Here is a 26,163-nt window from a genome sequence, read left to right as displayed (position 1 = left end):
ATGGGGGCTTCTGTACATAAGTTGGATTGGGGAAATAAAAACTGAACACATCCATCCTTAGCACCGCCTCAAGAGAGAAAGACAGATAGCAGGCTGACATTTTGGGCAATTATCCTTGTTCAGAGCAAGCACAGAGGGTCGAGAGATTGACTCCGAGTTAAAGATCACACCTTACACTGTGGAAAACTGAGATAACTGGGACATTTTAAAGTTGACATCACGTTTCATTATGGCTTGAACAGTTTTTGATCATCATGAGTGTTAACATCAAATCTTTGGCAAATCTTCATTTGATGTTACTTGGGTCAGAAAGAAATACAATTCGCATGTAAACATATTCACAACAACTCAATGCTCACCACATTGGCAGACCTTAAGTAACAAACATACACAAAGTAACATTACGTCGCAACAAAAAAACCCTCACCCTCTCCCGTAGGCGAGTATTGGTCGCCCAGAACAGACCTTAGACGTCTAACGACCCAATGTCCGAATTCACAAACGCAACGGAGGCAGCGCCGCAGAGATGATGCACCACTCCGCTACTATTGCCGCAATAATCCGGCTCAACCACCTCAATGTAAGACGATTGTGTTGTTGCTGCGCACCAATTAGCAGCCCTGTGAAGAATACACATAGTTAGCAATCTTTTTATAGGAAGTCTAAAATATACTCCGTATAAACTGGTGTAAATTGAAAGTTACGTTTGTCAAATGTAAACTGATGAATGGCATCGTGGAAAAGCCAATAATGTAATTGAGCGTCCGTGATAAGGTGCACTGTTAGGTTAAAATAACCATTTCCTGGGTGATGTCATATTTGCTGCAAATCATTAGCATTGGACTGGGTGTAAGCCAGCCTGTTTTTCTGCAATTACATATGATTTCACAGTTTAACCGAAACACGTCCTTTTCCTGTAAGGGCTTGGGAATTAATTAAATGGGTTTTTTTTGCTGACTATTTACTGTCCAATTTTACAAGAAAGCAAATTACCTCTTATATACTGATGCATTTCAAGGAGGAATATAAAACACAGAAAGGAGCAGTGTTCATCTGATATTCAATAGTTCATCAGTTGGTATTTTATGTAAACCAGGACATCTATGTTTAGCCCTGTTTGGTGAACGGTATCCAATTTGAATGGTATACAATGCAAGGTGACAGGCTGTTCTTTTCTGTGCTTCATTTCCACCAGAGATCAGAGTGACACTAAGTATAGATGTCATTGGGACAATGGTCACTACTGGTTTATACATACCACCAACAAGGACTGACATCGGATGATAACCAATGTGTCACCTAGACATCTACCACCTCAACAGTCTCTCCGACGTAATGGAGGCTGCAAGAAGTGGATTACTTGAAGCACATATCAACCTATTTTGTTCATGTACAGATCTATGATGTATGATATAGCATGATTTTAATGGTCTGATTGGCATATTGGTTCAGAATCAGATTTTTTATTTATTTTGGAGGAATCCAATGAGCTATAAAGCTCATTTCCCCAGATGTCCAGTAGGGGCGGGTCAGAAAATTACAACAACAAACAATACGAAAGCACGATAGCAGTGAAAAGTAGCCAAAATATGATTTCTTTAAAGTCTATGCAATAACAAAAATAGTAATTATAAATAATCAAAATAAGCATAGTGGAGAGATGACATAATGGTTAGCAAAAGCATGATTACAACTAAAACCTATTTTTTTTTTTACCAGGTAAGGCCCACTGAGCTATATAGCGACTTTTTCAGAAGCGACCTGGCCACAAATGATAGCTCAACGAAGTGGCTTATCATGTGGACATTTAAAGCAGATAAATCATCTAAATAATATCGTGAATGCCACCGTAGCTTTAATTTCAGTCTCTCTAGAGACTTAGCTCTAGAGGATTTTGGCGTACTCTTTTCAAGCTGGCCAGTTGTCTTTAGCCCACCACACATGGTCTGCTGATCGACGAACTGGTCTATCCATTTATACTGCTGAGTAGATAGAGGCGAGTGGATGTAAGAAATGTTCACAATTGCTTCAACTTGCGCGGCATTAGATCTCACCGTGACCTCTAGACTGCAAGTACAGTGTGGTGACCATCACAGAACTGCAGTAATCTCTGCCCTCCCTTATTGTTCACCAAGTAATAAATCCTCCTGGGTTCGTGCACCGAGTACTGACTGCACAAGGCATTTAGCCGCTGCTACGGACAATAAAGACAACTGGTGCTAACGTCTTGCAATAATGCCTATATTTCAATAGACATGCTTATGAAGGACTTCATAGGGACATGATGAAAAAAAGTGATTGTGTGGGATTCAATGGATGAAATTAACTTCCAAATAAAAGCTGCAGATTTTTTAAAATCATGCACTGTTTATAAATAAGTTGCATACCACAAATGTGAAATCAAAAAAGCCTTTTTAATTTTAATTAACCATCAAATTACCAAAATATATTAAATGCAATTATTATGCAAATGTTAAGTACATCATCATACATTACCATTAAAGCCACTTATTGTGTACACCCTATGGTAATTGATAATGTTTTACATGATTGGAATACATTGCTTAAACAGTGATATTTATGGTAGTCTCCGACTTAATTTTTTATGTATCGAGCCACTGTTTCCCTAATTATAGATGCACATTAGAAAAAAAGTCACCAGCCCATATATATTACATTTACCGCATAATGTAATTCATCATTCGGCTGCATGGCACGCTGCATCAACATACAACCTATATAATGAGGATCAGTCACTTTCAGCAGCAGCTATATCTGTTCTAATTGCGGCCTTATCTGTTCACTCTGCTTTATACTGTCATCTTGAAGTATTGTATAGCAGTTACATTAGTCTCGGCTTTCATCTATGAAAAATAATCTCCCCGATGCATGCTGTGCCACATGAAAAGTGGGAATATTTTGGCCGTGCATATTGCATTGCTACCTTGGTATTAAGTCAATTTGTTTAGTAAATAAATCCGCTGCCACATTTGTGCGCTAAGGTTATTTTGCCTACTGTGCAGTGTACATTAAAAATAATTCAACCCATTTTTTTATTTTCGTTTTGGTTACATTTATTGGTGGTTGCTGACATTCTGCACACACACCACCAAGTTTTTCGTCCATTATTGAAATGCCTTGAAGCTGTTTTGAACTCATGAGACTGAGCTGCTAGGATATTGGGAAAGTGCATGAGCAATATACGTTGCTTTCTTAAATTTACAGGCGATGTGGAGTTGGTGGGAATGCATTTTTTTTGCATGAATAATATAAAAGTCAAATATTTGCATGTAAAACTGGGCCACGTATAAAAACAAAGTATTCTGCCGCTGCATTATAAATGGATGGAATTGCATTTTTTCCCATTACACACGGTGCGCATTAGATTCACACCAATATGACATTGAGATAAAGCCTCCATAATTTAGCTAAGGAAGTTGTTATGCGTTTCATGTAAATTGACAAGATGCATTTTTATTCCCTCAAGGCTGCAATAACATGCCGCATTTGAGTGGATGCATGTTATTTGTATGCATACAGGGTATGCAGAAAGGGTGTGTAAATCTTGCTGCCGGGAAGACAGACTGGGAAACTGCAGAATGTTAATATATAAAGGGCACTGACTCTCAACTCTCCAAGGAGACCTATACCTCTCTTCTCAAACTGCATGGATTAAAGCAATATAACCTTTCCCCAGCCGCCTTTAATTTTCCATTTCTTCTTTTTTTAATGTCAGGCACAACAACTATTTCAGATGATTTTCGTAACTTTTTTTTGTAGCGTGCATCCTGTTAAATAATCCGAAACAGATAACACAACCGGAATATAAAAACGATATGGCTGACAGCTGAATAAATACCACTGCGGTATTTTATGGCAATTGAAATCTGTGTTTTATTAATATGTGAATGAGAGTGAGGTTCATATTTATAATAAATATGCAAATTTGCACAAAAATGGCAACATAATTATTGCAACTGCGAATAGAGATATAATGTGTATTCAATGCAATAATGATGAATATATTTTACCTTACAAGAGACAAATGTGAATTTAAATTAAATAAATTGTTGGCAATGTTGGTCATAATTCAAATGTAAGGAGATTTTTTTTTCTCTTCCACAAAGCATTCTAATGGAAAATGTCACCTGCAGATTGTGACATGAATTTGAAATGGGGAGGATGCCTTGGCTGTACAGATGCACATGAAATGATCTGTATCTTGTGGATCTGCGGTAGAGCACTTTGAACTAATATATGCTGAACAATTGTCCGTTTCGAGCCATGGGAAAAATTTATGAGCTGCTTCTGTTGCCAGGAGGCAAATCTTTAGCCTCTACTGATTGGTCTAAAATGTGCCCTGCGCTGTGTAACTGGCCTGACATTGGAGAATGTAACAGCAAACAGACCCATCGATAGATGGTTTTTAATATGAAAGAGAAACACATATTTTTGAATTTGCACTTGATAACCTTGTACCATTATGTTTTCAACTCTGCATTTAAATGGATTATTCTGCAATCGACTGCCATGAGGTTTACCGTTGATGAGGTTAATTCTGCATTTTAATTACAATATTAATTGTCGCACGAGAGCTTGTTTTGTTGGTTTCAAGATTTCCCTTGAAAAATTAACTTCTGGTCTCAATGGGCTTTTCTTAAATAAATGTATGAAAATTGATTGCGCTGTATTACAAATCCATTCTACATGCTTAATCTGATCATTATAATTTAAAGCCCTTTGGCAATCCACTGCTAGATGAAGGCCTCGCCACGCAGTGTGACCGTCGTGGACATTGTTTAACCGTACTTCACCATGCCGATGAGTGCGTGTTTCTGAAGCGCAGGCCAGCACTGGTCAGATTCACTCACCCATCATGCTAGCTTTGGCTGGGAATATAACTCAGGTGGCCACCAGGTTGGAGTGCTGCATTGGCGAGATGTTGATTCCCTCACCTGGTATGGATGAGGTCGTGGGTTCGATCCTGATGCCTGCATATTTGTAGTTTGCATGTTCTCCCTGTGGTCGTGTATATTTTTCTCTGGGTCCTCCGGTTTTCCCCTCCACATTTAGGAACATGCGTTTAGAGTTTTTGTCCACTATACATTACCACATTATAAGCCACTTGGTTGAGCTATCATTTGTGGCCAGGTCGCTTCTGAAAAATGAGCTATGGAGCTCAGTGGGCCTTACCTGGTAAAAAAAAAAATGTTTTAGTTTTAATCATGCAGTTTGCTAATCATTATGTCATCTCTCCACTATGCTTATTTAGATCATTTATAATTTCTATTTTTGTTATTGTATAGACTTTAAAGAAACCATATTTTGGCTTCACAAGATAATTGGATATACTTTAGTATTAGTTAAAATGCATTTTATTTTATAATTTCCTAAATATACAAACAATAAAGTGCATTATAAAGAATATTATCATTTGCAATTGTTTAGTTATTATTTATTTTAACATATTTTTCAGTTAAACTGTTTCAAACCCAAAACATTAAAATTACATATTTGTATTTAATTCAACATATGTAATATGTCACGTACAAAATAGTAAACAAAATGTCACCTTCATTAATCCACTACTGGATGAAGCTTTCCCCACGGCCATGTCAGTCGTGGGGGGGGGGAGGGTGGGGTTGCTTGAACATACTTCCCCACACCCATCGGTGTGGCTTGGTGAAGGGTTCGCCATAACCGGTTAAAATTGCCACTCACTGCCACCAGGTGTGTCGCACAGATCGTAAACCGCTGCGCCACTGCTCCACCACCCTAATTTAAAATGCAAAAGCCACTTCAAAACAGAGCATCCCAATTAATATTTTTTCATTGTAGCATCTTAACGTGAAGATTTAACACGCGAGTGTAAATTTAGTGCACATTAAAATAGTTAAAACGGGGGGAAAGATAATGCCGATTAAATTAACTGTCACACGTTAAATAATGGATAATTATGCTCTGGGGTTCTTTCAGTGTATAAAACAATGCTTTCATTTTTGAATGTGACAAGTAATACGGAGACAAGTACAAATTTAGCATTGAACAGACTGGAAAAAGTGGCTCATTATTATGATGAAATACAAGGTCACACCCTCACTCCGCAGTCAGAAAGCATCGACAGGAAATTTGTGGCAGTGATGTCACAAGACAAGCACTTACATTTTGTAAAAAAAATTGGGATGCATTTACAAATGTGTCTATATATATATGTGTGTGTATACGCGTGGGGCACTCTCATAATATATTTGTGATGCTGCATTCATATGCGGTGAGCGGTAGAGTAGCGGTTCATCTGCTGCACTATGAACCCTGTGACCCGCGTTCAATTCCCGCTCATGGCCAACACCAGTGACAATTATCTGAACCGATCCTGGGCCTCCCCTAGGCCGACTTGGCTTCAAATGAGTACCTAGTGTGTTTTTGGTTGCAATTGCTTCATTTTCACAAGACTCAAATGTGCGTGTAAAGATGTACGTGTCATTGGAACGAGAAGTGAGAACGATGTAAGTTGCCGGTACTTAGAGGCCCAGAGAGAGCCTCTTCAGGTGTCATTTCATGCTAAGGAGGGTGATTGTCCTGAGGGCAACTTCAGCTTCGAATTGGTACTATGTCAGTGATTTCAATGGAATTATGTTTCGTGGTATCACCTATATATATATGCCTGGGTATTGTTGCCTCTGACTGCATTGCACTCAGAAGCCTAGGAGGGAAGCGTATCATGGCAATGACCTTCACTGGCACAGTGCCCAATGTCTATTCATGCTGCTCTGCTGTGAATATTTTCATGTCGGTAACATGTGGCGTTGGCCACACGGCTATTTGCTTTGTACCCGAGGGTACAGTCTAATCCAGTGTTCCATAGGCTTGTGTATATATATATAAAATGTATTAAGGAGCTCAACCAATGTAAATATTTTGTGGCTTCACATATATAATTATATATCATCACATATATAATCACAGCGCTTGAAATAGCAGTTTGCTGGTCGTGGAAGTTGAGACTCAAATACAGCCTGCCTGGGGCAATCGATGCTCTTACAGTTCACCAATAATGCTTTTCATTCTATTTGGCACAAGTTTACGTATGCATTGTCTCAGACCAAATCACCCGGAATGTGCCCGATCTCATTATATCTCAGAAGCTGTGCAGGCTCGAGCCTGGACAATGATGCCGATGGGTGACTTCTATGCACAGCCGGAGGTTGCTCTAGGCTCTGGAACTGTGGTTGGCAGCAGAAGGCAACAGCAGCAAAATCCATTGTTGCACTCTACATCTGTGCTCCCTTGCCTTCACCAACCCGCATTGACCAGCGTGATGAAGTATGGCCAAATTACGCCCAGCAGTGGATTGACAAAGGGCTATGCATTTAATTTGACATCATTGTCACCACCATCATCATTTAAAAATGCGATAGTTTGATTTTAGAAGAGGAATCATACAAGACCGGTCTTTGCGTCTGAAACAACCCGTCTAAATCTGTGTCGTTGCAAAACAATGAGCTGGAAATGGATGTTAGTATGGTGTTGTCAGGCCGTAATTCCGATGCTGCCTGGATGATTGTGATTACAGGCTGCTTGCACAGTAACAAGAGAGCTGTTCAGGTGCTACACTGCCTGAGAAATGAGCCTGCCACCACCACTGACCTTCAGTCAGCCACGAGGAACCCCAATAGACATACCCCATCCCCTGGTAAGATACTTCTTTTTTTATTCTTGAACCAGTGGTAGGAACACACATCAAATCTTGATGCGAAATGTACGACAAACCATTGAACTATAAGGAAACGAATGCTCTGGCATCCACAGTCTATTACAAGCTATAAATAATTTTCACTGAAGGAAGATACCACTCTCTTGAGAGAAAAATATGTTTAAAAAAAATTCGTGGTGCGAAAAACAAGGCTGTGTAGTGAGAGCTGGAGTATGGCATCTGCAATATGGAATGTAAGAACATTGCCAAAAGGAAATCAATTATTTTCTATAAGGCAATTTCTTCTATATAGATCTGGTGGAGTGATGGGGCAGGGGTTATTGCACTGCACAATGAACCGGGCCACCTGTGTTCGAATCCCAGTGACAGCTAACATTACTGACAAGTGATATCTTGCCCCTATCCCCGAATTAATCTACGTTGAAACACATATAAGCAAAACCACATTCTGTGTCTCCACGTTTGAAGAAAGGTGTTTTAAACCATCGTCCCATTGGCTTAGTAATTGTCCACAGATTGATATTCTACATAGATTGGGTGGAGTCGTCGCAGAGTGGTAAGTGACTGCATAACGAATCCCAGCAACTTGAGTTTGATTTCCAGTCATTGCTATCATTGGGGGTCTGATATCTACACTGATTCTACTCCCCCCTCATCTTTGCCCAATGCGCACTGACCAGCATGATGTGGTCAAATAACCTTGAAAACCAAGTCTCATGGAGGCCTTCATACAGCAGTATTCTAACAAAGGGTCGTCAATTATTATTCTTTTTATTAAGTTGGTGTCCTGGAGATTGTGTTTGGTACAGTAAAAAAGTCGTCACAGAATCGTTACTGTTTATGGAAGAAACCTGGATTCAGGATATATCAAAATGTATTTCCATACTTGTGTTGATAATGTACAGTTTTTAAAAAAATATATGTAGCAATAATGGGTCATGTTGCACTGTAATCATCACTAACATATTTGCTTTGTGCAAATTCATCATCATCATGGCTTGGCTTCGCGAACGAAGATCTAGGAAGGACATCTATGTCTTCTGCAGGCACGCTGGTGGCTGAAGAGGCCTATGCGGGACAAGCAGGTCCTGCCACAACAGCTGCAAGTATAGGTCTCAATCTGGGATGGGTGCTGAGGGATCATGGTTCTTCCTCCTTCTCCTTTTGTCCTCCATACGGGCCCTGCGGGTATCTTCGAAGAAGGAGGTGGCCTGGTGGACTGTGTGCCGCCAGGAGTTGCGATCAGCTGCTTGTGTTGCCCACTGACGGTGATCGATGCAGCAAGCAGTGAGGGACTTCTTCAGGCAAATTATATATTAAGTTTCGATTTAAAGCTTTCGTGACTGCAGGGATTCATCTTCTTGGTTCTTTCGGTAAAGTCACGTAGAAGGGAAGTAATAAAATAATAAAAATAAAAATAAAACATAATAAAACAATTCTCACGACGTTTCGGCCGAAACGTCGTGAGAATTGTTTTATTATGTTTTATTTTTATTATTTTATTACTTCCCTTCTACGTGACTTTACCGAAAGAACCAAGAAGATATATATTAAGTATCTACACAACCTAACTCTGCTGATGAGTCCCACAAGATCGAAACCAGCACAAAGTTTGCTTGCTGTAACAACCGCTGCTTGATAATAAAGGTCTGGAGAACCAAAAAAGCTGAGAGACTAAAACATATATTTTTTTATGTGAAGGGAATATTTCGGGCTATGCTTATTACTAAGCATTTATGAATTATTTTCTGCTTAAAAGTTCCAATTAAAATCGCTGCCACCTTTAAAGTGCCCATGTGAAGTAGTAGTCTTCACGTACAAACCAATTATATTTTTACAATTTTCGGAATATGGTATGGACTGTTGTAAATCAAACTACAGTGTGCTTAAAGTTTTACTTTATTGGCTGAAATATAAATAAATTAGAATTGTATTAGTTACTGTAAGCATCCAACCATGCAGTAACGTTATTATATTCCAGATTGATCTGACTCTTTAGGGGTATGCATGTGGTTCCAGAGGTCACAGTGATGCGTGAAATTAATTTGTCGCAACATATTTTATCCTTTTTTTGTTTATTGTTACGACTAGTTATAGAGTAAAAAAAATATCATTTTTACACATTTAACATTTTGATAGAAGATTTCACGAAAAATTGGTTAAAAGTGTTGTGAGGAGACATTTAATTTATTTTAATTTTTTAGCTAGGTGACTTTACCGAAAAAAATCAAAGAGCATGAATCCTTGCAGTCACGACAACTTCAAATCTAGAATACAGATATACAGTAACTGCACATACGAACACTTACGTAAGACTTTTATTCCTATTGTCTAAGGCGTTCGGGACAACAATCTCACTCGAAGATGGAACCTTCATTTGTGGATGATTTGTCACAAGACGCAACAGTGAGGTGTGTGTGAGCTCGCTGCTTTATAAGTGTCATTTGCTTGTGTGCACTCCGCCATGGCGTGATGTTGCGTGAACGTGCCTTTTCAGAGCAACCTGGCATAAAAAAAATAAGAATATAGAAGCATCGAACCTCCACGTGTCTAAATTTCATTGTGTAGTATTATGGCGTACCGCCACGGCATCGTGGTTAGCACGCAAGATTGCTGGCTCGATTGAAGTCGTGGGGCAAGTTTATTAAACCCCCTGCATGCTGCATGTAACGCCAAACGTATTAAAAGGGTACGCCACAGATCGAGGGTGGTGGGGCACTTCTCCAAAGACGTATGGCCAACGTGAAATAATGGGCCGCATTTCGTATATAGTGGGGCTGTGTTGAGCTCCCTCGAGCCGAGGTCCTCCTGCCAACAGAGGCACGAGCAAAGCAACTGCAGGGCCGTGCCTTTGCCTTGATAGTGATTGTAGCATGGCAATTCATGGAATTATTTACTCATAACTGTACCTCAAATACATAGATCACAGCACAGTCATCATGTGGAAACGTATACAGTATTACCTATCGAGGATGTGAAAAATGCTAAACGTTCTACTTACTATTTAACAAAAAAAATGCTAACTTACAAGCATTTATATATTCTTGGTTCTTTCGGTAAAGTCACGTAGAAGGGAAATAATAATTGTATTAATACATTTATTATTTTATTATTTCCCTTCTACGTGACTTTACCGAAAGAACCAAGATTATGAATCCCTGCAGCCACGAAAGCTTTACATCAAAAGCATTTATATATTTATATATGGATGTGATAAAAATGCAGCCCGGCAATTCCTCGCTCACGACATTGTTGGATGAAGGTCCTCCACTAAAGACAGCTCTGGAGTGCTCCTTTGAGAGGGCATTTTGGCCCACTCTTCCATGCTGGCCACACTTTACCCCACCACACGGGACATGCTAATTGACTAACATCTATGACTGCTGTATGAATGCGGATAAGTGGCTGTGGTAAAGCAAACCGTCTCATAATCGCATGGTTGTGAGCTCAAATTCTGGTTGTGGGTTGACTCAATCCATCATCTGTCCGCGGTCAATAAAACGAATACCACTTTGTGGGGAAGTTAAGAATCGTCATCCTATGGAATAGACTCGTGTCCACCACCAGATTGTGGAATTTCCACCACTGACTCAGAGCTGTAAACATGGAGACAAACACATCCTCAATGGTCATTTTAGCAAGATATCACTTTGACTTTTGACTCGGATAAATACATGAGTTTGAAGAAGGACCGAGCAGTAATTTTGGGTTCTTCGTTCGGTGAGCCATAATCATACATTTGTGATCTCCCATTGTGAAGGCCCTTTCATGATCTGACAGTACTAATTAGCATGATCTCTATTTTATAACTTGGCAACAATGTTCCATAGCTTGCACCAGTCAACAATCCAGCATGGCCGTCCTTGAGGAATATCATTCCAGACTTGTCAACACAAAAGGCATTCGATGTCATTCATTAAAATAAATTATTTATTAAAATGACACTTTTCATTTAGTGCATTTTAAACATGCTCGTACAGCCTCCGGAGAGATCTTAGTCTTGCTGTTGCAGACATTTGAAATAATTTTAGCGATTTGGATAAGGCCACTTGGAGAGACGGGCCGCTGCTAATATTTCAAGCAGACAATTCTGTTGAACATCTCAGGAAATCTATTCTTTCTAATACATATTTTTTCTAATGTTATCATGTAACCATAGTAACCAACTCACACTACCAGGAAATTAAAGTGCAGGATTCTTTTTTATCAAGCAGAATTATGTAGCCTTTCATGCATTTCAAGAGAATAATTTATTTACGCTGATGTGTCTCTATAGCAGCCCAGTGCAAATGTCAGCATTGAACATAACATTCAGAAACCAATGAATTTTAAATGTTAATGCCTGTGATAATAGCCTCAAATGTACCAATTTCCTGTAGAAGTAAAATTTATAATTTTCATAACAGTAATTAGTAATGCAATTATTTAAATGATCCGCAATGTATTTCATTTAATAGTTTAGTGCAAGTGCTCTGTTTTTGTGCAACTGAATACTGAGTCTAGAGTTAGTGTTTATTTATGGAAGCTTTCTTTACATCTCATTGCCTTTATTTACGAACTCGGCAACCTGAGTTAAATTCCTGATAAATGCGAATTTCGGTGGCGAGTGATATCAGAACTGGTTATACCCCCACGCCCTTCCCACCCACCCCCTCTTCGCCAACCCATGCTGACGTTCATGAAGCATGGTCAAACAACCCCTGTCCGTCAACGTAACATTTGGTGGCCTTCATCGAGCAGTGGATTCGGAAAGGGCCGCAAATAAATACCTATGATTATTGTTATTTATGGCTTAGTGGCTCAATGCTTCTTCTGCTGTTCATGATTATCTGCTTCATATTTTTTTTTTTACAATATTATCAATTTTCACTTTGAATGCGGCAGAGTGGCATTGGCCTGCTGTATAACATACACTCACAGCACATTCTTAAAGGTCATTTATTGCGACTGTAAAACCGCATTGACAATTGAGCTTTTTTTACTCATACACGCTCTCCAGCATCCTCCACGTGCCTTTAAACTTGTCAGTGCATAATCTCAGTTTACATTGTCTGCGATTGAATGGCTTCACATTTTACCTTATAATCTAATCGTGCGTTGAGGAGTGAGGTCATGGCTTATTGTTCAGCGTGCAGCTCTGCAGCCGTAGAGCATAGGTGTGCAGTTATGCTGCATTGCATCTGTCATTTCTGGCTTGATTATATAAAATTCCGCAACTTGATTGACGGAAATCATGTCATGCCCTGGGTGAAAAAGCATCTGTCTGCCCGAATGTGTCCTTGAACTAAAGAATAGTATTACAGAGACGTGCACAATGAATATGCCAAGTACAACCAAATGGAAATGTTGTCAACCGTTGCAAAGGGACGCTGATTCATTGTTGCGAGTCTGTCTGGCAAGCTGCAAGCTGCAAGCAAATGAATAGGACGTTTTGTTTGGGGATGTGTGTGTATCTTTGTTAATCTGTGTGAATATAGCCTTTGAAAGGTAGTGAAGATGTAACAGTGTGTTCAAATAGCCAAATACTGTATGTATGCTGCCACATTTCAAACTACGCATATATAATGTATGTTTTGGTGCTGCGTTTGATGTTTGTTTTTTACGTAAAAAGTAAAGGTGGAGTCCTGCAATTGCTTGTTCATACCACTCCAGGCTGAAGGCCCTGCACGAAGAGAGAGCTCTAAAGTGGCCACTGCAGTGTGTTTTGGCTTTCTCTTCCACTCGGGCCAGATGTTATGGAAGAGGTGGGGGGGTGGGGACTCACCACACTATACCCCACCACATTGATCTGCCGATTTATTATCTTGTTTTTATATACAGCACGTGCAAAAAACGTGACAATTTTATCACGAGTGTGGCTTTAACTTAGAATGATAACGAACACTTTTGATATTTAGCTGCAGTGATGTCATAGATTGACTGAGTATGTTTTGTATTTAATTTGCTTTTGATGTGCGTCTCATTTTGTTGCCCGTCGTTGCATCATAAAAATCGACAAATTGACAATGCATTAGTGGAATTTTTTTAAATTCGTAAATAGCTATCTTGCTGTGTTTGAAGCTCGATGAATAATGCATTTTCCTGTCGTTGAAGGAATATGGAAATGGATAATCAATATCTCTTGTAAAATGCCAAAGTTCACAATTCAACTTTCAATTATCAACGTTGATGAACCATTTACAATGAAACGTAGCAAACTGACTTAAAAATGCATCCGAAATGCATAGCGTCAGATTTTCCTAACGATTAAAACGTTCTGCTTCAAAATCACAATGACTCCTCGTTCAAAATAAATTCGCATCGCATATCAATTGCTCGCGTTATATTTGCGCCCTACATTGGCCCATACTGTTTTTGTTTTGCTCTCCTATCAATCTACTCACAGAGGTGGGCCACCCTTCGCACGCATGCAAAGCTTTGTGTTTCGCGCGGCGGTGCGCACGATGGTCCGTCGCGGCAGGGATGCGGCGCGCAGTCGAGCCGTGTTCATTCCGTGGGAATGCGCCCATCACTTAAGATGCCAGGACTCGCACGGAATCGATCTATTTGCCAGATCGAGCTCTGCGCGCGGCTGGTGGCCGGCCTGAATTCGGCCCAGCCGAGCCTGCCGGGTGGCTGTCCGCGCGGCCGACAAGCAAGAATCAAGTTGACTAATAACCACCCAGAGCTCTCGGGCTTATTTCCCCGGTGACCTTCCGATAAGCTGCCTTGATTGACACGCAGTTCACACTCTTTCTCCTCGCCAACTGCGTTGACTGCCGAGGCTTCTAGCCCCGCTCGCTTCGCAGAACAAGGGGGGAGGCGGGGAGAAGGCGACCGTGCGCTCTCATCAGGCTGTTTGTTTCGTTTCACTCGATTCAATGAGAATGCAATTATTTCGAGAAAGCAAGGGGGGTGAGTGAACAGGGAAAAAAAAATCGCATTTGGTTTCTACACATTTGTGTGTGCGCGTGTGCTTTTTTAAAATCTGTTGCCCTCTTTTATTCATGGGAAACAAAACAATTGTAAAAGTCCAAATGTGTGTTTGGAGTGAGAGATAAACGCTTGGAGGGTGAAAATAAATGACTCGCAAATCAATAGAAATTTGTCAAGTAAAATTTCTCCGCGCATCACTCATTATTTATCGATGCAAATGAATGCCAAACGGCGACGATGTTAATTGCCGTCATAAGCTCACGCTTTAACTTTATTTTTTTTTTTATGTATATATGTAGCATACGACGCATTTTCTGACGATAATTGAGCAGCTTTCCTTTGGGGCCCGGGGGGGGGGAGGGGAGTAGTAAGGGGTTTGGGGGGGGATTGTCTGGCCTGGTCTTGGAGAGAATTAAAAAAAAACATCGAATCGCTTTGACCGCCAAAATGGGCAGAATTTAGAGTGCACACGTCTTCCTGCGTGCGGAGAGCACAGTGCGTTAGTGAAGCAGAACAGAATGTAGTATAATGAATGTGCAGTGAACAACAAACCCATCTGCACCAGTTCCCCAGTCCGTCAGATCCACAGAGCTCCCGGGGGTACGTCCTTAAGATGCCTGTCGTGTCCAACCGCGCTGTGCATCTGGCTTCTACCAAGAGCTTATCATTTCCCTGGCTGCGTTGTTGCAGCTCTGGGACCATATTTATATATTGTCACGGTCTTTTAGTGTCACATTTTCTGAGATTTATTTCTTCATGAGGTCACGTTGCACGTTTGTCGGGTTTTTGCGAGCTATTGCGGAGGTGGTCTACCATAGTTGTTTGGGCAGAAATGTAATAAAGGGAAAATATAATAAAGTGCATACGTATATGGGTATTTTCCCCGCGCAATGAACACTTGGCCGTGTTTATCTGTATCCACGTTGTATTTTGAGGCTGTGCTTGCCTCAGGCCAATTTTTGTGTTCACTTCCTCACACGTATAATGTAAAAGTGGTTGTCTATTTATGAGGCAAAGAACGATGAAAACATATACCATTTAGGGATTTAAAATATATATATTTTTAGATCTGTATACATTTTAAGTTATTTTCTGACACATTTGCTAAAGGATTAGAATTACATTTGTTGATGCAATATAATTTTTCAAAATTTTTTTTTAAAATCTATTCAATATTGTGAAAATTGTGGATATAGAAATAAACTGTTTCTAAGTAAATTATTTGGGGCACATGCAACTCAAAGTGCCTCGGATTGAAATTAGTTTAAATTGAAAACATATTTAACACAAAGAGGCAAGTGACGTAAATAAGCCAATTAACTTCTCAAATCTCTATCTTTTCTGCATCTCCGTTTTCTCATCTCACGACCACTCTATTGTGGTCTACATTGCTCTCATCGCACTACATTGATATCGCTTCTCTATATCTCGCGTCATCTCACTAGGATTTTGTAGATTTAAAAGGTGGGCCACCAACAATGATTTCTGAATCGGGCCCTCAATGTGCCAGCACAACCGTTGAGTGTAACCATGAAACATATTCTAGATTTGAAGCTTTCGTGACTGCAAGGATTCATACTCTTAGTTCTTTCGGTAAAGTCACGTAGGTAAAAAATGAAATTAAAATTAATAAAAATTAAATAATAAAATCACTATTGTTTTATTTTTATTAATTTTAATTTCATTTTTTACCTACGTGACTTTACCGAAAGATAAAATCACTATTGTTTTATTTTTATTAATTTTAATTTCATTTTTTACCTACGTGACTTTACCGAAAGATAAAATGACTATTGTTTATTTTTATTAATTTGTATTTCATTTTTTACCTACGTGACTTTACCGAAAGAACTAAGGGCATAAAACATATGTGCACATTTTATTAATTACTGTATACTGCAAAACACCAAGAACACATTTCAATGTCCTAAAAATCCTGCAAGGTAACGACCAGTATTGGTAAAATAAGAAGGATCTTCAATGCATACTATACGAGACAAAATAAATATTTTAAATATTTTATTTTAAATAAATAATTTCTTTAAAATACAATTACACAGGAAACCTCCAATATCCTCTTGATTCAATGGAAATATAATTATTCACTTGGTCTTTGATACGTGTGATCAAATGTTCTTTCTGAAAACGAATTAGAGGTCAGATAATGTTACAGATGTTAGTGTGTACTTTGAAGGTAGTTGCGTTCGGAAAAGGTGATATTTTAGACTTTAATCAAATAAACACGCGTTTGTGGCACTTGATCATCTTGCTAAGCTCAGACTCGAGCTGGCAGATTTTCAGACTGTAACACTTAAAATATTGAGTTACCATACAAACTGCCACACTGATAATTCTGCAATGCACGTTTAAAAGCCGCTCAATATTTGTATTGTGCAATCTTATTTTAAGCAACTATTGTTTATCTCTGTTAATTACAGCTTTAATATGTTTCACGAGTGTTAAAAAGAATGAAGTACAATAATTTAAATATAAAATTGTCTGAAAAGTTAACAATGTCCTCCTCATACAGAAATAAATGCAAATCGAGTCATTTAAATTTCTTATATCATCCCAGGCACAAAATTGAATTTTGAAACATCTTTAAGACAGGACTATAAAATGTAGATTACAGTAGGTTTTATTGATTTCCTGGGACATGCTTACAACAGCATCCTTATTAGATACCAGACGATCCGACTGCAAAGGAAATTGCCTTGACCAAAGGCAATCTGTGGAGAAATGCAATCAGGCAACTTTAGAGAGAGAGAGAGAGAAAAAAGCTTCTTCTCTATTTTCTTTCTTCTAACACAAGAATCGTCCACACTCTTTTGCACAGTGTTTTCCTGCGCCGCCAAACATTGCTTTAGTTGACTGCATTTCTCGACGATAAGGTAACAGTCTCTTGATTTTTTCATCACATGGCGCACAAGTCATCGGCGCACTGGGATTGTGTTGTGTGCGTTGCACGAAAGTTATTTACTTCCACTGTTCAAAAAATGTCATAATACGCTGAGGTTGTATTTTAGTGTGGTAGGTCACTCGAACCTCAAAGAAGTGAGGTCAGACGTCTGTGTGTGTGCCCGGATGTAATATTTTGCTCAGCCCAGGTATGATCTCTGCCATCCATTAGCACCGAGCACATTTTGCTGCTATGAGACAGCGGTAGTAGCTGCGTGGCGCTGTGCAAATTGCCCTTTGGCAGTGTCTGTGTCAGCATTGTGGCTTTGTTTAAGCACTCATAAAGGTACTGCAACAGCTTAGTATATTAAACCATTCTAGCGGCTGAGAGGAATGAATGTGCTGTGCTAACTTAGATTCATCTCCTTGGCTCTTCACTTCCATTAAGATTATACATTTCGGCGGGCTTTCAGGTTTTAGCCAAGTATAGATTAATCTTGCTTACGTTTCAGTAATCTTGTTTCAAATTTTCCATTTTGGTGTTATTTAAATAGATGAGGGCAATTCTAAACAGGCTATTCGATTCTCCACTACTTTAACCTCTTCACGAAACTGTACTTTAAGTCTGGTTTACTAAGTACACTCCAGTTTAACTGCGATAATAAATGGGGGGAATTAAACTTGCAATGTAATAATAGAGCCGTTAGAATTTTATTATGTAAAATGTAGTAAATAATTGATCAAATTTGTGCAATAGATATATTGTCAATTGCGTTACATTAACCATGTTAATGGATCATAAATTGGTTATATTGTCCTTTTAAAATATTAAAAAACGTTCCTGTTGAAGTAACATTTTTCTCAAATACAGTACCATAGAACACACATTAAGTGAGTAGTTGTGGCTATAGGGTAGTGTGTGGATTTGAGGCTTTTAATATGGTAAACCTTAATTCCATTCACCATGGACTTATGACTCAGCCATATATAAGCGAAATTCTGTTCTGTCTCCAAATGTGAATTTAAAAAAATATTCTTGAGTCCATTGGCCGATTGGCTTTCCAAACCAATATTATCCAGCAATTTATCGGATACCATTCAGGAATCGACTTTTATTTTGTTAACATTTTAGTGGATGTAGCGGCCACGAGTGACTGTGCAGCAGTCACGTGAGCCGATTACATACAACATATAGGAATCGAAAAGCATTCTTACGGAATTAAAAAGCCTGTACCATAAGCTCATGTGAATCAATATTAATCGCCGAGTCGCTGCATATAAAGATGACAATTAAAAAAACGATTGATTTTCATGATTCATCAAGGCATATACTTTTCTGAATGTTTCCACTGCTAGTTGGTACTAACAATGTATTCAACATAGTTGGAGTATTCATATTTAACAATTAATTTATTTTATCAGGTGGTTTACATGATTCAACCTGTTAAAAAGACGTAATTTATCTGTTCACTTAAAATATTTTATGATCAACTAAACATTATTGGCCACTTTTTAGTGTTATGCTACTTTCTAAATGTGAGCCATTTCTTTTAGTCGCAATAGCGTTATGTTTTATGCAAAAAGAACCCTGGGCTGTATTAATATATTAGACGCAATTTTTACTGAACATGCCTTTCAATACTATAATTTTAGCTGGCAGAGTCTGTGGAATTTAATATACGATTTAATTTAACACGTGTAAAGATTGGAAAAAATTAACATTACCATTGTAGTAAAGTTTCTAAAACTATTGCATATTTCATGACAGATCTCTTACACCATTATACTACACATGCAATGACAAAAGAGCCCTCACTACTTTGGTCAATAGCACTGTGGTCTTAAAAGGAAACAAAATGGGCAATGCCTCTGCCAATGAACTTTCTTCAAAACACATAAAATGGGACTTCTTCAGAGTATTTTACATGCTGTGAAGAAGGGACATTGCCTGAAACATCACTAATTATGTACTTTCTTCTCTTAGGGCCACAGTGGTATTGATGAATGTGACGGTTTTGTTATTTGTGCTTTGTGCACCACTGTCACCACACCAAAAATGTGTTATTATACATGGCATGGAGTGATGTACTGCACTGTATTAAAGTTATCAATAAACCAGTGAGAGTGCGATCTAATTTTGGTGGAGGCTGGGGCCTTTCAAATCATATAATCTTAGTGAGATGACAGGACAGATATAGATAATATATGCTGTGGAGATAAAGAAATGTAGACCAAAATATAGTTGCAGTAAGATGACAGAAGAGAGATGCAGGCAAAATAAAGATGGCAGATATCAATTGGCTAATTAGTTACTTGTAAATTTCGACTTAAAGCTTTCGTGACTGCAGGGATTCATCTTCTTGGTTCTTTCGGTAAAGTCACGTAGAAGGGAAGTAATAAAATAATAAAAATAAAACATAATAAATAATTCTCACGACGTTTCGGCCACAACGCAAGCAGCCGTCTTCAGGTATTACTTCCCTTCTACGTGACTTTACCGAAAGAACCAAGAAGATAGTTACTTGTATTTATTACAATTTTAGCTGATATTTGATGTACCCCTATGCTTCTTGGTGTCGTATGTTTTGGTTTGGATTGCTTGTTGTCGAACGCTGGTTCTTGAGCTACCTCTCAGGCCGCTCACTGGCTAATCTCTGCAAACAACCTCACCTTGAACAAAAACCCTGTCACTAAACGTGTCCCTCAGGGCTCCATACTTGGTCCTATCTTCTCTCATTATGTCAATAATTTAGGAGACTCGCTGATCCACTCCGGCCTACATCTATTGGCTGATGACACTGCTGTGATGGTGTCTAGAAAATCCGAGGATGATCTGTATGCTAAGCTGCAACAAGATTCTGACTTACTACAAATGCAACTAAACGATCAAAACTTGCTCTTAATGCCAGCGAGACAGAACTGCTCTCATTCTCTGGAAAGATGTCGATTGACCCACCACTTACAAAATTATGGCATTCGACTCTCAATAAATTTAAGTTGTCGACAAGTTTCAATACCTAGGTGGCATCCTTCATCACAGCCTATCATTTTCTGCACATATCACATATTTTTGCAAAAAAAAAAGCTAAATATTTGGATTCCGAAACAGAAATAAATGTTGCATTTCACCCCAGCTATGATTGGATAATGTGAGAGCCATCATACTCTCCATGTTCAACTATGTGATGTTATTTACAGACTTGCTGCAGGATCGGTGCTAAAAAAACTGGTTCCATTGTCCCAATCCGCACTCTGATTAGCACGGTTGGCTAAATATGGTGTGAAAAAAGTTGAATATACATACTCTGTATCTTCCTGAATGTCCCACACAGAAACCCATGACTGTAAACGTTGTTTAAACTCTATTACGATACCAGGTAATGCCCACTGAGCTATATAGCTCTTTTTCAGAAGCGACCTGGCCACAAATGATAGCTCAACGAAGTGGCTTATAGCGTGGAAATGTGGAGCAGCCAAATACTGTAAACGCATGTTTCTAAATGTGGAGGGAAAAACCGGAGGACCTGGAGAAAAATCCTCTCGACCACAAGAGAGAACATGCAAACTCCAAATATACTGGCGTCAGAGTTGGGATCGAACACACGACCTCCTGCATGCCAGGTGAGGGCGTTAACATCTCGCCACCACGTGCCCCTCTAATCAACTCCTCCCATTGATCTACGCGTGTGTAATAAAGGACTCTTAGGCGATGTTGGTCTCCGTCTGTCCTTTATTGGGTTCTTGTCTCGCACCCCGCGATGTCCCCGGTCGGACCCGCACCTCTTCCGTCGCGTGCCCTCCGCACGCCGTTCGAGTCCTCCGCTCTCTCTGCAGCCACACCGCTGCCCGTGTGCCCCGCACACTCTGCAGCCACTCCGCTGCTCCACGTACACCGCTGGCCGACGGTGCCGTGACTCCGACCACGTGGCAATTCGTGCCACCCCTCTGCCAGCACCGCCCGCGTAGCTTCTCCTATCTCTACTCTCTCTCGACTCTCGATCCCCTTCCGGTTCTCACCCTATATCCTCCTCCTCACGTGACCCTGACTCCTTATCTTCCTCACGTGACCCTGACTCCGCCCCCACTCACCCCGACGACCAGGCACCACCTCCCCTAATACTCCGGCCCGCGTGAGTGGTGCGGAGGCAGCGCCCACCCTGTCCCTTGCTCGCATTACACATGGAATGGCATTGGGATATCTTTTTCCTGAACATGTTACAAGATAAATCTGCTAAAATATCTTCTGAATCATTTAATCCCGCAGGTAAATTCCAATATCCTTAGAGGCTTCTCCCTGTCTCCACTCAAAGTCCTTAATGTGAGAACCAAACTTGGTTTAAATTCCTGCCATGTGGCGGTCGCTAATCTATTGAATGACCGAGTGAAAATTTTTCTGATAAATACCTTACCATTCTTGTCTCGATTTAAATACATTTTGGACCTCAGATTTTCTTTCAAGTGCACATGCAATTGATGTTCGATTTTTTTTGTTTACACCATTAATTCTATTAGCCTTGTATTTATTGTGCTGGTTGTACAGTACCATCATGACCTTCCCATTCTGAACTTTACCATGTACTTTGTTTTGGATTTTTTTCTGTAACCAGGTTTATGTAACAAGGTCCCTATCGAAAATGTGTTACCTGCGTGAAATAAACCCATAAACCAGCCATTTTTAGTTTTTGACCATTATAGCTGACGCAAAAACCCTGCACGGATAACATCCACTATTACTTCCTTTAGTATATACATCGTGTCTCAAATATAATATTCGGACAATCATCATACGGCTGTGGTCTTCACTTTTAACATTTTTCTTTTGATGTGATAACTCATGTTACTTTGAAGGTCTTAATCTCTGGCGTGATGGAGGCATAACCAAATCAATTCGATAATTTATTCTTCATGATTACTTTTAATATGGTGTGGTCCATTGTGGTATGTAACTCATTATTTTCAACATGTTACTTGCTGGTTAAAAGTTGGTGGCTATTCCAGACGAAAGAATTTTAAATATATACCAAATGTTCACACTTTTCTCCTTGAAAAAAAACGAATGTCTTTATTCTTCATATAACTATTAATAAACGCAATTAATAATATATGCATCACTTCGCATTCCGATCGCCATGTCTGTCTGGGTAAATTATAATGTGGCTAGTGCAGAAAATGATTTCCCTATATGCAGAACTCATTGAAACTGGCATGCCTCATTTGCGCTAAGCGAGCACCTCTTTGGACATTCTAGCACTTAAAATTAATGCGACAATTCCACCCCGAACAAACACTTTCTGTGTTATTGGATTGTTTCGTTTTCATGCACCCATTATTTGGTGCATAAAGAAAGCTAAACACAGTGAAGTCTTCCAAGTGTACATGAAGGGTATCTAGTCATTCAAGGGCGCCTTGCTTCAAAGTTGTAATTATATGTAATTGTCATGTTAATTTACAGCCCTCTGTCAATCCAAACCTCCCATGGCCACGATGGTTGTTTGACCATACTTCACCATAATGGTCAGTGCCAGTCTGTCAAGTGGGTGCCAGGACCAGCTCGCATTTAACTCACCACGGATATTTGCCAAGAGTTGGAATCAAACTCTGGTTTGATGCGTTTATGCCGCAGCATGCTAATCAGATACAATTTTTTTAATAACAATGTATTATTTGTGGCCAGGGGCTGCTTTCTGTAATACAAATGTTAGAGGAGTAGTGTTACATATGTTATCCAAAATCCATTTTTTTTACCAGTTGATAGGCGGTCAAAGCTGTCAGCACTCCACAGTAAATAGCTATTCTTGTTTTGCTCAAGAGTTCAATTCCTCAAACGCTTAAAACATCCAGTCATCCTCTCTAACTGTCTATTGGAGAGAGAGAAAAGAGACTGGACATATTTGCCCAAATTCAACCCTTGTATTGGCGATCCAATGTCACAGATAAAATGTTTGCCTAGCTGCAAGCTGTTTGTAAGGCCTTCCTGCATTCACTTAGAGGGATGGGTGGCTTATGAATCTGGTATGAAATGGTTGCTGTCAGCAGAACAAGTTGGTGTGCTTTTATTAAAGACTGAAGAGGCCTGGACCCAGATGAATAGGGTCTTTGTATGTGCAGCTGGATCCTTTGTGCTGTTGACTCCAGCTAGGGCTGCTAAGTCCAACCCCAATTTAACTGCAAATGACAGCTTAGGTGGGGACCTGACTCAGGGCACAGCGGAGTGGTTGTAAAGGCAAGTTTTTATGCTCACACATTATTATCAAAAAGTTTTTTTTTTAAGAACAGATTTTATTTTGAAGTCGTGTCAATGAAATTTTTATGATTCAGTTGAATTATTCAGTTGTACGATCATCAATATTCAGTGGTTTTTTTACCTTTATTTTTAAAGAATGTGATTGATGTCCCAATTAAAATTATTTTAGAGAAGTGTTTTGGATTCCCCTCAATCCTATAATCAATTATTTAATAATTAAAATTAATACACGCATTTATTACCTACTACGAAAGTAGTAGTATAAAAAAAGCATAATTAACTTACATGTGTGTTGTTATCGTTGATGTATTGTTTGTTGTGTAATTTTTTTACGCGTTTAATTTCCATGATTATACTCTGGGATTTCACAGACATGATGAGAGTGGAGCAGTGCCATAGTGGATCTCACGCTGCACTATGAACACGGCAGTCCGAGTTTGACTCCGGGCCATGACGAACATCAGTGGCAAGTGATACCAGAACCACTTCTGGGCCTTCCCCTTTCAACAGTGTGTTGTTGCTCTTCACCGTCATATTTATGTTTTGTATGAATGTTGGATTTCTTTCGCACCGTACGCAGCCAACCGTGCTAACTTATGTTTTTTTACCCCTCCCCCCATGCTTTGCCCATTATAATGTTAGGTATTTCATTATTATTACAAGTGGAGTCATCTGTTTAATAATTTTACTTGCCTAGTGATTTGAATCTGTTATGCTGAATGCATTTTATTGCCTTTAATTAGCGTTGCACGCTCTGTGGCACTTTTAAATTGTAACTTGAAAATGTCATGAGGACAGGTATATCTCTCACATTCTGGGATTTGTCCATTTGCTCAACGTTAATTTCATGTATACATTCTACGATTGGGTTCTATCATATATATTTGTACACTTCATTAGAAGTAAAGTGTTCATTATCTTCATGCTGTGTCTGGCTGTAAACTCTAGTGGAGATTTTGCTTGTGCTACCTATCTTTGCGCCCATGTTACCCATTACGACGCAGAGTGTGTTTGACCTCATTGAGAATGCGGTTTTTATTGTCTTACCTATACTATATTTTTCTGACCCACCCCAACTGGACATTTGTGAAAAGGAGCTTCATAGCTCATCACCCCAGGATAAATAAAGAGTCTGATTCTGAAAAATGTTTACATATTTGAATCATATTTTTTTTACAATATTAAATAAGTTGCGATTTTTATTCCTTAACGTTGGCCGGTAAATTTCTGAAGTACTTGTGAGGCCTAACATTGTATGATTATCTGAAAGTTTGAAAATCCCATATCTTCATAATTACTCCTTCCCTCAGTATGATAGAAAAAGTTGCAACTATTCATATGGAGTTTTCTCTGTTTCCTCACTCCCACAGACTCCAATTATGGCCCAATTTATTTTCCTTATCTTTGGCTCCAGTTTGACAAGGTTTGATTCACTCGAGAGGCCATGTGTTGTCTGCAGCAATAGTGAAGTCCAGAAGGTGTAATTGTATTACCACAGTAATGCAATAGTAATGCATTTACAGTTGACCAGAAGCAACAACCACCACAATCACAACATCCACAGCAATCCACCAACACCACCATAAACCACATTAGAATGTCAACCAAATATCACCACAACCGAAAAATGCAATAGCAATTATTTAATGCAGTAAAACTCCTCCAGCAATTGGCTGTTATAGTGATACTGGGATAATAATACACTGCTGTGAGGTTTTCACTGCTGTGTTGTATCGCTCTTCTGTGTGTTTGGGTTATATCGCTTGTTGTACAACCCAAAACACATTGGATAGCTGTAATATTATACTACAATTTTAGAATTACTTCTCCTCTTAGGAAAGATTGCACAATACTGAATGTGACTGAATATACTGGCAACATTTCTACTATTATTTTTGTACAACCGAAAACGCATCGGAGAGCTGGAATGTTACACGAAAATGTTTAGAATTACTACTTCTTGTAGAAAAGATTGCACAATACCTGGTAGTGGATGTAATTGTAATATATTGGTAAAATGTCTAATACCCTTAGGAATGGTTACATTAAACTATGTACCAGATGTTCTACTCATGATCATAACTGTATGAAGTTATGGAAAGTCGACCTGCATACATTTTTTTGTAGATTTTAAAATGTTTTCTATCAATTTAAATTATTATTGCATCCCAAATGATTAGGCTATTGCTTGATAATCAGTTTTTATGAATGTCAATATAATGTTTTGTTAATATGTGGATTCATTAAGTGAAATTCTTAGCATGTTGTAAAACATTACTTAAACACGGTTCAATATATAAGAGAATGTCGTCAGTAAGACTATACATGTATAAAAAAAGGTAAGGTTAAAGGTAAATGTGCAGCCATGCAATTTCTTGCTCATGCCACTGCT

Source organism: Lethenteron reissneri, chromosome 18 (genome assembly GCF_015708825.2).
Source record: "Lethenteron reissneri isolate LAM-NWPU_2019-01 chromosome 18, ASM1570882v1, whole genome shotgun sequence".
Classification (NCBI taxonomy): Eukaryota; Metazoa; Chordata; class Hyperoartia; order Petromyzontiformes; family Petromyzontidae; genus Lethenteron; species Lethenteron reissneri.
This window is presented reverse-complemented; position numbering follows the sequence as displayed.